Source organism: Anguilla rostrata, chromosome 12 (genome assembly GCF_018555375.3).
Source record: "Anguilla rostrata isolate EN2019 chromosome 12, ASM1855537v3, whole genome shotgun sequence".
Classification (NCBI taxonomy): domain Eukaryota; kingdom Metazoa; phylum Chordata; class Actinopteri; order Anguilliformes; family Anguillidae; genus Anguilla; species Anguilla rostrata.
Window position 1 is genome coordinate 23,234,790 of NC_057944.1, and position 13,804 is coordinate 23,248,593.

Below are 13,804 nucleotides of genomic sequence, written 5' to 3' on the forward strand. Positions count from 1 at the left end.
TCTAAGACCTCACTGCAGCGCCTATACGGATTTTCACATATTCAGTCCTCATAATCCACAACCTTCTATTTTGCTGTTAGGTAGACCTAATTTTCTGAGACTAAAACTGGATTGAACCACACAGACAATTAAAAAAAAAATCACTTTTCAAATTAGATGAACACAACACATTAATATTTTGCTCTGTGCTAGACAATACCTAAGCACTTAACCAAGCTACCATATCTTTACTTAGCAGGAACCCATTTAATTTTAATGTCCTGCAGTGACACTATTTCAGGTTCTGTTAATTATATTTCCCACTGGCTCAGGCTTGGATCCTGCTGACAGTGACTGGGAAATGAATAACACCCCGGTTAATGATCAGTCAGGTGTACTGAGGCTAATTAAAATGGAGTCTTTTTAATTTTTTTTAGGAAAAGGAGGAAGTCAGAATTCAGGAAAAACCATGCTCAAAAACATAATTTTTCTGTAGAATGGGAAACAATAATATGAATAATATTGAATAATAAGTGTCTTTTTAGAAAATTAAAAAATATTTCAAGTTACTTATTTCATGTTTCCAAACATATTTGACTGTGACCGACCCAGGTAGAGGAATTTAACATGGTACAATGTGGCATATTTGACACAACGCACACCAAATATGACGAAGAGGAAGCATTACTGCTAAATGTAACATGTTGCACAGGCACTTATTCTCAACTATAAACTTTCAGATACACAGCTTATCAATATGAGGCAAACTGGGCCTGACAATTGACCGACATGTACAATTTTATAATTATACCAATTATAAAAGAAAATGAAAGGAATTAGAATAGAAGTAGGATTACTGCATGGGCTGAACAATGTTAAGGCCCAGCCGACAGGTACGCACTGTGAACAGAGTGTTGCCGGGGGATACCCTTCCCGGTTATTTATATTAGCTCTAAAAGCACGGGCGGGGTGTTATATTCCAGAATCTCACTCACAACCAAGTTTAGCATCCTGTGCTTTGTCTCAGTGTGTGGCAGTAACACGTCCTGTGACACTGGCAGCTGATTGGTTTGCAGCCTTAGTCACTGCGCCACTTCTCTAAAAGGCATGGTCTTGGAATCTATTTTCGAGCCACGCCTGGCTGGACCTCTGCACTTTGAAAACAAGTGAAAATAATTCTTTCTGTCCATTGTGCAATACTCCCCACCCACGAGGAGGGCAAGCTCAGTGTCACCCAGAGTTCCTTGTGACACAGTGCAAGCAAGAAACAAGAGCCTTCGACACAAAAAGCAGCTTCACAATATTTCCCTTGGAAGCAAACTGCACTGTGCCCCTCCCCACATCCTAGCCATAGAGACTCCAACCACATTCCTATCTGCGATCACATCCACACTCCACCTGCTGAGGTGACCTCAGAGATGTTCCTAATGGTGTGGATGTTTCACAAACAGTTTCATAACGGTGCGGGTGCTTCACAGACGGTTTCTCAAACTTTCATAACAGGGAGGATGTTTCATATACAAACTTTCACAATGACAGGTGCACTGAAGCAGGAGGTGAGGGGAAACGGCCTTTAAGAACCGCACACGACCACGTCCAGGCTGGGGTCAGCACTGAGAGAGCTGCTGTGTGCTCAGGACTACAGGCTCCCAGCCCCCAGTCCATACAGCTACCAACCCCCCGCCCCCGCCACCCATCAGAGGAGGGAGGGGAAGGAGGAGAGAAACTCAGACAATGAGAAAGATGGAGGGAAAGAGAGTGATGCTTCCATAGTTGGCTGTTGAAAGTCTTTGATGTCCCTTGAAACGGTTGCAGGTCATCTGAGGACAAGGCAAATACCCATTAACAAAGAAACATTAGCCTGGTGCTATGGCTACAGCTGAGTGAGAAATTCCACTCAATCCTCAGAGCACAGCCCAATGACTTGTGCTGCATCTATAATTACTGCTAAGGACTCTGACTAACAGCCTTCCCAAACATATTAATACTTATGACCAACTCACAGAATTTCACACAAAAGCTCTTAAGAGGACCCACATGTAAATAAACACGTGAACAATCGGCCACATTTAAATCCGCGGGAGAAAATAACCCCACCCCCCAGTACTGTGGGAAATGATTTGATCAGACAGCCCTTGATAGTTGTTCTGAAAGTAGACAGGGTGAGCACTTGCACACCACCCAGTAGCTACATGCAGGTTCCAACTGCCTACCACTCTCGGCATTTCTGTACCGAGTAAGACTGTAGTGCAGACTAAGCTCTGTGCAGTTCTGAATTTTGGGAAAAATGCATTACAGTGCCCTGTAATCGTGCACTGTGAGAAACGTACTTTACAGTGCCCTATAGTTGTGTACTGTGAGAGACATACATTTCAGTGCCCTGAAGCTCTGTGAAAGATGTATATTGCAGTGCCATACAGTTGTGTTCTGTGGGATGTGTACATTGCTGTGCCTCATAGTAGCGTACTGTGAAAGACATACATTACAGTGCCCTGTGGTTATGTACTGTGAAAAATCGTACATTACAGCGCCCTGTAGCTCTGTGAGAGATGTACATTATAGCACTGAGCACAATGTAGGGTCTTATGGCTCATTAAGCCAGTTACACTGCAAGCGCAGCATCAATAATTTGCTATGTCTTAAACAAGATGGAGTGATCCATTGTTTTTTTCCCCACTGCCTCTTTTCTCCAGACTGTAATGCCTGTTTTTTATGGCTGTGGGCTCCAGAGAAAGAAATACATTATAGCCTATTCTAGGCTGAGTAATCTGAACAGGAAGTTGCAGAGAAAAATCTGTTTGCGTGCTTAGTATCAGCAAACAGTATGCATACATCACTGGGTTCGTTCTACAAGGATTGAAGGACAATATATTATAGCATGCAATATAGGTAAAATTCTCCTTTAAGCTTAACCAAAATGTTGACAAAGACTGTCAGATAGAAAAACCTGCAGGTTTTGGTTGCAATTTGAAGTCAAGTAAAAAGTAAGCTTTGTAAGATGCCTGCAGAGCGAATAATAATTCAGCGCACTTCACACCAGATTTCTTCAACAACACTAGCAGAGATAATGGAGCGGTTGAGCTGTCCAGTGAAAGCTGCAGGCCTTTCAGACAGGATGGACATAAAGCGCTACACAAAACCCAGGAAACTGAGGCTGTGATACGTCACTGAGAGCTTGTGATCAGAGGCGGGGCTCGACCCAAACGTACGCAGATACGGCAGAACTGCAGTGCAATGTTCTGCTTACTGACCTGCAGTAGGAATATGCAGGCTGCTGCTGCCAGTCCAAATCACATTACGGCTGCACACGCAGGCACAGACGCATGGACACACGGTCTCATTCAGGCAAGAGCGCAATCACACGAACACACGCACATTCAGTCTGTTACTTCAGTCTTCCTGACATGCACCCACATGAAGACACGGTCTGCAGTAAATTCCACGTCCCAGGAGCCCCTCAGGGCACCAGCTGAAACGTCTTCTGCTCAGGAGGCGCCTACACGCTAGCAAACGGCTAATTGAAGGGAGAATCTGAGCGCTTCTGCCAGAAAGGGTAATGCTGCCAGTGCAGACTGGGCCCTATAGAGGTTTAAGGCATGGCTATGTCATCAGCTGGACAGTAACTGTGAATCTGTATCGGCAGATACAGATGGGGTTTTGTCCAATCAGGGACAGTGGATTCATTCAGAAAGGGTTCTTTGGGCTGCTGTCGGATTAGTTTAGCACACAAACTTGACAGGCACAGACAGGCTAACAGTGAACAAGAATTCAACTGGTGCTAGCTCTCCTGTAGCACTCTGCGGCCCGTAGTGCACTAGTGGGTGAGTGCTTTTGAGGACAGCCCACGCATGGCACTTCTTGCATGGATGCAGACTTATTTAAAAAATAAACCTTAGCAGGACAGAGACAGCTGAGACATCTGAGGACTGCAACTGTGCCAGACTGTGCTCCATCACCAGAAGAAACAAAGCACCTCTATGACTGTGCAGGCTGTGCTCCATCACTAGAAAAACAAAGCTCCACTCTGACTGTGTCAGACTGTGTCACAGTGCTGTGGCTATGATTACTGTGTGATAGTACTGAGTCAGACTGCCTCCAATTTATTGTAGTAATAAAGACTGAGAAAAGGACAGTGGATGAGCCTCAGGACAGTGAGTATGTAAAAAAGGAAAGGAGCAGAAATTAGACATATGTCTGAGCATGTGGACCATGGCAGGATATCCTCAGATTGTGTATGGAAACGGTATATGACACAATATTTGATATTCTGGATATAGTTCATGGGAATATAAGCACACTATTGTGTACCAGACAAAAGCCATTGCCAACAGGTGTACTTTGCCGGTGGCATTCAGTTTGTCTATTATTAGTGCCAAAATGATAGGAAATCTACAGGGAAGGTAAAAGATCAAAAGTAAAAATCCAACATTTGCTATAAGACGTCAGCTTTCATATTTTGTTTGTTCCCGGCACAGGGCGGGTGACAGCTCAGACACACCACGTCAGACCTGAAGGAGCAGCGAGAGGCGGCTGCTGCCGCTAAACTCATGAGTGAAAGGATGGAGCTGTGCCAGCTAGCTGGATAATCGAGATGTCATAACTTAGGAATGAAAGGTGTCATCCAAAATCCTTTCTTTCTTGAAGAGCCATTAATACTGCCTCTGAGATCCTGCACAGATCTCACTTTTTTCAGCTTCTGACAGCATCTTCAATTTCATGATGCAAGCAGTAACATTATTCTTGAACTTCTAAAAGATAAACTGGCAGTCATTTGTGCAAAACATGTGATCTGGTTAATGTTAATATAAAAAATAAAATGGCTAGCAAGCTGTAGTTCAGTTAGCGATACAGGTAGCATATCGGCAAAATCTCTTGTAATTAAGCACTCCTATGTCAAACAATGTAGCTGTGCACCAAAACAGAAGTTACTTTTAACTTATATGGTCAAGTTAAGCAATTTAGCAGGAGGACTATAGTTCTGTTTGATTTGCTATTCTGCCTGAGTACAGTACAGAAAGGTTAACATTAAAATAAACCGGACAGACATGCTTTAAACACTAAAAAAAACGTGTTTTTTAATTGATGAACACAGGCCTGCACATGCACACTATAGTTAAATACTATGGCCTAAAATAATATAACGTTACATGTTTCTCTTCAGGTGGCTTTAGTTTCTGGTGGGAAAAGTAACCAGACAGGCAAAGCTACCATTTTGGAGGTGGAAAATCTCCAGTGTTTGGCATTGTTACTGTGAAAGGACTCACCGTGAGACAACACCAATGGTGACTAAAACTGAATGAAGCAACAGCCACACAGAAAGAGAGCACAGAGAAAAAACAAGGACAGTGAATAATATAGAGGAAAAACTATGAAACACAGAGCACACCTGGAAATGCACAAACACTGAGAACCGAGTTAACATAATAAAGATAAAAGGCAAACTGCTGTCACTCAACCAACCCACCTCACAAAGGCCTGTGCTCAGACTGAGACCCCCTACACCAGCAAGGACCTCACAGCACAGTCACTTGATGGTCAGAAACAGCTTATGACAGTAATTCATGAGCTGTATTCCAGGAACACTGACTGCACACCCACATGTCTCCATTATGAGAAGCCCACAAACTTCCCCATCCCTCTCTGTCATGGTGTTATAAAACCAAACATCAAATGTTAGAGGTAGTACTCATCCCACTTCCTAAAAAACACCCTCTTCTCCTGCTGATCTCCAGGCATTCCCTGCCGGTCAGCACAGACGACTCAGAATGGGTGCGCACAGTCCTGTCATGGTTCCACATAGACCCAAACTGCCCAGGTTTCATTCAGCGGTTGCCAGCAGGTCACAAACGTAAACAAACGGATGTAAAACAATCATCTGTCACTCAGACTAATGACCTGGCCACCACAGCTATGAAGAGCTGGATTTCATATAAGATATCTGCAAAGGAGCCCACACATAAAGAAACACATTCCCAAAGAAATACATACACACACACACACACACACACACACACACACACACACGAAAGACTAACCTGGTGTCGCCTTAGGATACTTATTTCCTGTGACGCTCCATGATTGAGACTTCAAGGGTGGTGGGTAGGCACAGCATCTGACAGGAGGAGACAGAGCGTCAGGAGTGTGTGTGAGAGAAAAGCAGAGAGGGAGGAAGGAGGGAGAGAGAGACAGAGTGAGAGTGAGAAAGAGAGAGGACACCCTCAGCAGAGTGTTCTGATGCCCTCACTGCAGTATTGCAATCTCCGCACATGCTCAGTAGAGACAGTCTAGGGTGAGGGGCAGGAAATCAAACACAGAGACGAGTGAATGAGCCTGTGGAGTCCTGGGCCACAGTGGAGGTCTGTGGAAATGCTTGAGCAGCGTCAGGTGAGCCCAGTCTCCCTGTGACCGTGGAGCCGGGCTATCTGCGCTCGACAGCACTCAGCGCAGTCCTGTAACAGGAGCTGCATCAGGATTCAGCACACGCACACAGACACGCTGAGGACAAGCTGAGTGTGCGGACAGTCTGCACCGGCTAAACACTGCACGGCTTTCTGCCTACATTACAGACACACTCGCACTGTACAGCCCTCACACACACACACACACACGCACACACACGCGTGCACACACACACACACGCGCGCGCACACACGCACACACACGCACATGTTCCAGCCCCCAAGGTCAGAGTTAATATCATATTTACATATATATCAGGTGAGGGAGTCGGTTTTTGATTGTGGAACCAGCAGGCCCTTCTTACAGATGCGGCGATGTCCTCTATGCAGTGTACACACAGCAAACCAGAGTGAAGTCAGACACGGAGACCAGACAGACAGGACAGGAAAGGCAGCGGCAGGTCAACTGTGTCACACTATCCAAACACGCCACGCAACTCTACCAGTACCATCATCATCGTCACCACCATCAACATCATCGTCATCCCTCTGGCAGGCAGCACATGCAAACAGCCCTTTTCAATTATTCACCACCCCATTAACAGACGCTGATAAGTGCTGGTTAATGTTTCAAAGGCAAACAGAAAGCGGTCGTCCGCCAGCCCACAGCTCGGAGGGGGGCGGAGTGCTCCGTCCCTTCCTCCCTTCCTACTTTCTGAAGCCGAACGGGGTGTGAGCGCCCGGTAATGTAGAGAGGGCCCGATGTTCACGTCCGTGTTCGTGGAAGCGTAACGCGTGCATGTGGGTGCCTGTGGATGTGTGACGTTCCGTTTGGTGAGCATCCCGAATAATGTTTTAATGGGACGACTGCCCTGAGTGCGAGCACATGCAGTTTGCGTGCGCTATGTGATATGTCTCAATGCCGCGTGTGACCAGGTGTGTTCTGTGTCCGAGGGCTGCACCTCACACATCTGCCTGTGAGCACAGTTTGACATCCTGTGGGCTTCAGAGTGGCGTGGTGTTCCCGTATGCGGTGACGTGTGTGTCTTTCAGCCAGCGCTGAGTGTCTCCCAGTAGATACTGTGCCCTATTGAAGCCATGAGAAGCCAGGCAACCAGAGGCACTGTAGACTGACTGTCCAGAAACACAATAGAGCCTTAGAAGAGCCAGCAACCTGGGGACTTCCACAGGTGCATTTCCCCTCCTGCTCACCTGGCACGTCACTCGCATTATTCATTTACAACTAAGCAAACATTCAAGTGCTGAATACACCTGTTCACACTGCACTGACATTGAATAAGGAACTATTTTTTTCTGCTATAACCGGCCTGTTAAGTCCCAACCTGTGCCACCAACAAACAAAACAGCTAGTAGGACTGCTTGCAGAACCGCTGCGCCATTTGGAATATAGGTACAGGGCGGCTTCACTGCATATCTAGGTTCGTTATATAACATGGTTCAGCACACACCTGTTCTTTTTTGAATCACATTTTACATTTCTTTCTTGCATGCAGACACGTGTGCTTTGTCTGTTTGATGAGAAATCAGCCACCATGCAGCCATACAGCCAAAGGTTTACAGTGGCACAACACGCTAAGGCGCGTGCCAACGTACATGAAAAAATTCACACATCAACCGCATTTATTTAAAGAGGTTTCTAGAGAAGAGGAGGAACTGCAAAGATGAAATGCGTCATCACCTCTCCATTTTCAAACGGCAACTTCTAGCTTCTACCAACCAACTTCTCTGACTTTACAGATGGATAAATGAAGATGTAAACACAAGTTCCCTTGCAAAGGAAAGCTAGGCTATTTATTTCTTCCTGAATATTCCCTGTTGGCCAGAAGCACCATCTTGTTTACGAGGGCGTGACCTTGTGGGCAAAAAAAATAGCCACCACAAAAAGAAGACAGCTCAGTCTAGATGATTCTATTTGGTGTCTATACATCTATACAAAATGTATGGTGCGGAAGCACCATAATATCGCATAAAGTTCTTACTGGGTTATTTTAGCTTCTTGTTTCTGCTGACTGTACTCCAAAAAGAGTACGTGTATGAGTCTCTCACACTGGTAAATACACTGGTATATCTGTGTTGTTTGAGAGTGTGAGTTTCTGTGAATGCAAGTGACAATAGACAGCCATGCTTTCGCAACACGCCTTTTTTTCATAGTAAGTGCTCGTATATCAGTGAGTTTGCATATGTGCGTGCGTGCGTGTGTGTGTGTGTGTGTGTGTGTGTGTGTGTGTGTGAGCATGTCTGAGCAGCCACACCTTGATCCTCACAGTGGGTCTATATTATGTTTACAGCCCAGGCAATGCATTTCATTTTTTATTACTTATGCTCTTGCTTCCTGATGTACCCAAGAACAAAACAATATCAGAATGTGAACATTGATCCTATTCATAATCCATTAAGGGTAACAGGAAATGACATCACAAAGAGGAAGGATTTATAACCGCTTTCCCCACAGTGTGTCACAAGCCACCACTCAAATCACTTAGTGCTGTTCTCTGCAAAGCACTGAAGCAGAACTGTCATGCTGTGGATGAAAGTGTATGTGTGTGTGTGTGGGGCAGGGGGTTGTGAGAGGTTGCAAAACAGTTAGTAGGGCTAGTTATAATTTTAAGGTATCATGCACATTTAAACTTCAGCTGGAAATGAATTGCACGTACAGTGCCAAATTGGTATCACACAAATTCCATGTAAATGGTTATTAAAAAAGCAGACTCATAAAAGCTTGGAACCTTCACCTACAAACCTTCCCTTTTGCTTTTCTTTTTTTCTACTGCCTTCATTGGTGTATAGCTCAGTTTTACATGCCATGCGCGGCTTTACCAAAGAATTGACATGGAAATAAAGTAAAAAATTATTGTAACTGAAACAATAATCACTGACAGGCTGCGTCACTTCTCGTGATAAGAGTTCACATCCGCACTGCATGTTAAACATTAACTATCACAAAGGCCTTTAGCTTGAGGGCTTTATCCCCATGCTGATAAAAACTTCTTTCCTATAGCAACAGTGGATGAGGAACTAAGTACACGCACAGCCGGCGTGTCGCACCGAGGGCCGCAAATCGCGAATGCAATCGGCCCGCTTTCGAAATTCCACTTCAATCGCAGGGGAGTTCAAAATGTGAATCCGACCGACAGGAGTTCCGCTGCATCGTAGCTGTGCTTACCGAAAGCGAGGGTGGGAGGGGAGGGGAATTAGGAAAGAAAATAAGGGGCGACTGTAAAAACAGCCTCCATTTAAGAGGCCCGTAGCACAGGACGCTATGCACACGGGGGCCGGTCGTCCTCTCGGCTGAGGGCACAGAGCCGCCGTGTCACGAGCGTTCGGACCGAGGCCCAAAACAGCGCTGAGCCCGACATCCACCCCCCCCAGTATAAAAACCTGGTCATAAGGTCTTTATACTGTGTTTCAATGGACACCCGTGAACCCATTCAACTGCTCTCTCTATCGCTCTCTCCCTCTCTCTTCACCTCTCCCTGTCTTTCTCGCCTTCTCTCTTCCTCTCTCTGCATCTCTCTCTCCATCTCTCTCTCCTTTGCTCTCTGTCTCTGTATCTCTCTCAGGAATGTGGGAAGCCCTCCCTCCCCCACTTCCTGTGTGGCATGGATGATGGCAGCCTATCTCCATGTGCTATCATAGCTCTGCCTCATTAGATTACATCATGCATGATCTGCCTGGAGGACTCCCTTATGAGAGCTTCGCATTATAGTTTAGGGAGTCTGTGGCTGGGAACATAATATTATGCAATAGGGTGACTGTAGGGTGCAACCTGAGGTTCAGACTGAAAAGCCTGCCAATCCCTTCTTCTACTCCACAAACACACAGCAGCGCATACAGATTGGTGGGTGGGTGATGGGGGGATGGGTAGAAAAACAGATTGCCCTAACATTTCATCACCTTCAGTTCCCCTAAATGCATCCACTGGCCCCCTCCCCCACTCTGACGAGAAGCTGCGAGATGCTGTTTATAGTCTGAGGCAATTCCTGCTTTTCCACCCCCACCCCAATAACCCCACCCACCCCTGAACAGTCTCAACTGCCCTTCCTGCTCAACACACATCGCCCTCCAGCCCGAGAGACCACACCCACCATTCTGTTCTTACCACAATGCAAACGAGCAGCAGACAGCGAAGGAGTCACTGCAGTCTCCAGCATGGAGCCCAAAAGAGCACAGCTGATAAGATGCAATATTCCAATAGTCAGACAGGTCTGAAGAGACTCCTACTCACGGTTAGACTGGTCTGAAGAGACTCCTGCTCACTCTTCTTGCCATAAACATTTCAGCCAAAAGCACTGGGACTAATGTATTTCATTCCAGTAAACATTAACATTGGCAATAAAATAAACATCGACCTTTCATCATCTACCCATGTTCCGTATCCCATTCTTAAAAATATCAGCGGTACGGAGACAAACATAGCAGTTGCGCTTTAAGTTGTGTAACCTTTGCAAACAAGAACAGCATGTGCTCAATAAAAGAACTTTCTATCACAATATAACTGTGCACAGCAACAGACACCATGAATTTGTGTTTTTAACAGAGTTAATCCAGGGGATGCATCTTTTGCACTTTAATCTCTTCCATTTAATGTGACAGACACCCATGACCAACCTTGGAATGACAAACTCAAAATTATTAACATCGTGGTTAATATATTTACAGATGCCCCACCCAACCCCAGTGCAGCCAAGTGTGTCACATTCAAGGCTTCTCCCATTTTATTCCATCTCTCTCCCTCCCTCCCTCCTTCCCTTTCTCTAACTATCCATCTATCTCGCCCAATCCCCTCCCTTACAGTGGAATGCCAGGCATGCAGTTTCCTCTCCAACTGGGAAGAACAACATCAAACACAAATCCTCTCTCCCCTGTGTGGGCTCCCTCATGCACCCTGCGCCCCACGCTATCTTACCCCCGACCCCCATAACCCCTGCACTCTCCACCGGCAGCCACCCCTATTGTCTCAACACCACACGCCCCCCCAAATACCAAAGTGTCCTGCCTCAAGATCCAGCACTGCCCATCTGGAGGTGCTTTGATCTTTACTTGTAAAAATCTTTGGAGTGCTTTGTGGCACAAAAGCACTTCCCTGAATTTGGCTGGAGCTGAGTGAGCGGGCAGCACGCTTTGTGTGAGCTTCACAATACATCTGAAAGCAAGTTGCCCCCAAAAAATGGAGGTATTCTTAGCAGTGAATTAAAACAAATTAGCCACACCCAGCCTGCCACAGCAAACCACAGTGGGAAGGTCTAAGGCAGGGGGCGGAGTCTCTGAGGAGAGGAAAGTGAAAATACAGCATTGTTTACAGGAGTTCATCCCACATTGTTTAGATGCCAGAGGAGAAAACAAACAGAAAGAGCTCCCAGGCAAAGAGGAGCTCACAAACAGGCTTCACCTCACAGACACACGGCGTCCCCGCGATGGCTCCGGGTTCCAGTTACTGCAGCACCGTTTCCCCCAGGTGCCAAGAATTCATATCATTCCTGAACTATGCACAAACACTGACACACAGACAAAAGCACACGCACGCACACACACACACACGCACGTATGCAGGCAGAGAGACAGAGACAGAGATGCATAGCTCCGCCGGGACACTCAGTGTAACAAACTGCTGCCTTCTCTGACTAACAATTCCCACATCTGAACACTATGCACCTCCTCAGAGCCCTGTTATCACATCCAAACACTATGCACCTCCTCAGAGCCCTGTTCCTACATCCAAACACTATACATCTCCTCAGAGCCCTGTTCCTACATCCAAACACTATACACCTCCTCAGAGCCCTGTTATCACATCCAAACACTATGCACCTCCTCAGAGCCCTGTTCCTACATCCAAACACTATACATCTCCTCAGAGCCCTGTTCCTACATCCAAACACTATACACCTCCTCAGAGCCCTGTTATCACATCCAAACACTATGCACCTCCTCAGAGCCCTGTTCCTACATCCAAACACTATACATCTCCTCAGAGCTCTGTTCCTACATCCAAACACTATACACCTCCTCAGAGCCCTGTTCATACACCCGAACACTGTGTGTAACGAGTGCCTCTTGCTCACCCAAAGACTCCAGAGGGGACCCGTAAGTGAAGGGCAAAATTGCCCTATGTTAAGGATAACATTGTTATTTTGCATCTGAGAGTTGCACCGACAGACAGTGTTGTCATGGTAACCCGCTATGAGGCTTTTGCTTTATGGCACCTGCGCTTACTAGCTAACTAGCCATGCTACACTCGTTACATACACACCTTCTCAGAGCCCTGTTCCTCCGCTCAACCTGCCACAGTTGAACTGTTCACCGACATGCTGCTTCTGTTTTAAGGTGATGAATTTCCATCCATTAGGATGTGAGAAAGCTGGGCATTGCCCTCAGCTGTGTGTGGGGTAAGTCGTTCTGGCTGGTCAGCACTTCAGAAAGCAGAGCAGAGACCCGCGGAGTACAGCCCAGAGCGGACGGTTGTGAGCGAGCCCAGAGCGGATGGTTCTGACTGGGGCTGATAAGGACGATAAGGGACTGACGGGAGAACGTCTAGAGCGCTAACAAGACTAGCGAGGCCTGACATCGCGTCTTTGTCGAAGGGAAGAGGGATGAGCGAAACCTCAGGAGGGAGGGACAGACGCGCAGGGAACATGGAGGACAGCCCCCTCGGAGCTTCTCCCGACTCACTGACCCCGCCATAGGCACAGTTCTTGAAGGCCCGGCTGACTATCGATGAGCGCCTGGGAGCATTTGGAGTCCCTGGGAGCTTCCACATCCTCTCTGGGAGAATCATTAACCAGGGTGCTGCTGAGAATCCCAGGGTGGGGGGGGGGCATACAGCCAAAACACACCTCTTCCTGGAACACCATTAAACACAGCGACTATAGCCTCCTCTGGCCCTTTAAGCCTGAGCTGCCTATAGGCTGTACATACGCAGCTGTTAGATCACTGGCAGCAGCATGCCATTTATACACTTCTTGAAAGATGACTTGACTGGAAGCTGTAAAGCCCTTGGCTGAAACTGTTGAGACCTGAAGGAGTCGGATGGACACGGTCTTAACCCCCAAGAGCAAAGCTCACCCCCTCCTGCCTTACCACCCTCCAGGGCATGACGAAATTGGCTCGGTCAAAAAAGCAGTACAACACATTAAGTTTTATCTACTCACTGCAAGACCACACTCCAAGTGCTCTTCGGTGCCATAAACTAGTCATTTACATAATAAAGTGTAAGCTGGTAAAAGTGCTTAAGAGATCAAAACAATGAGTGCAAACAGACCCCCAGGCAACTTTACCACAAAGATGGCTGCGTCACTACTGCAAAAAAACAAAGAGAACAGTGTCTGTCCTAAAGTGGTTTCAGGCCATTTCTCTCTTCTGTGACCCTGAGTACCTACACCCCCACCCCCATTCACACAACAAACGCA

The 13,804-nt window shown here is 46.6% G+C and overlaps 1 protein-coding gene across 2 annotated transcripts in view; it reads right to left on the reverse strand.

The window, feature by feature from the left end:
* Positions 1-13,804, reverse strand: part of pik3cb (phosphatidylinositol-4,5-bisphosphate 3-kinase, catalytic subunit beta) — a 58,257-nt gene that overhangs the window by 37,388 nt on the left and 7,065 nt on the right. The window contains exon 2 of one of the 2 annotated variants that reach the window (XM_064303721.1): positions 6,015-6,092. The gene's annotated coding sequence lies outside the window, so the exon portion shown is untranslated. The remainder of the gene's footprint in view (positions 1-6,014; positions 6,093-13,804) is intronic. The other variant, XM_064303719.1, reaches the window with a different exon arrangement.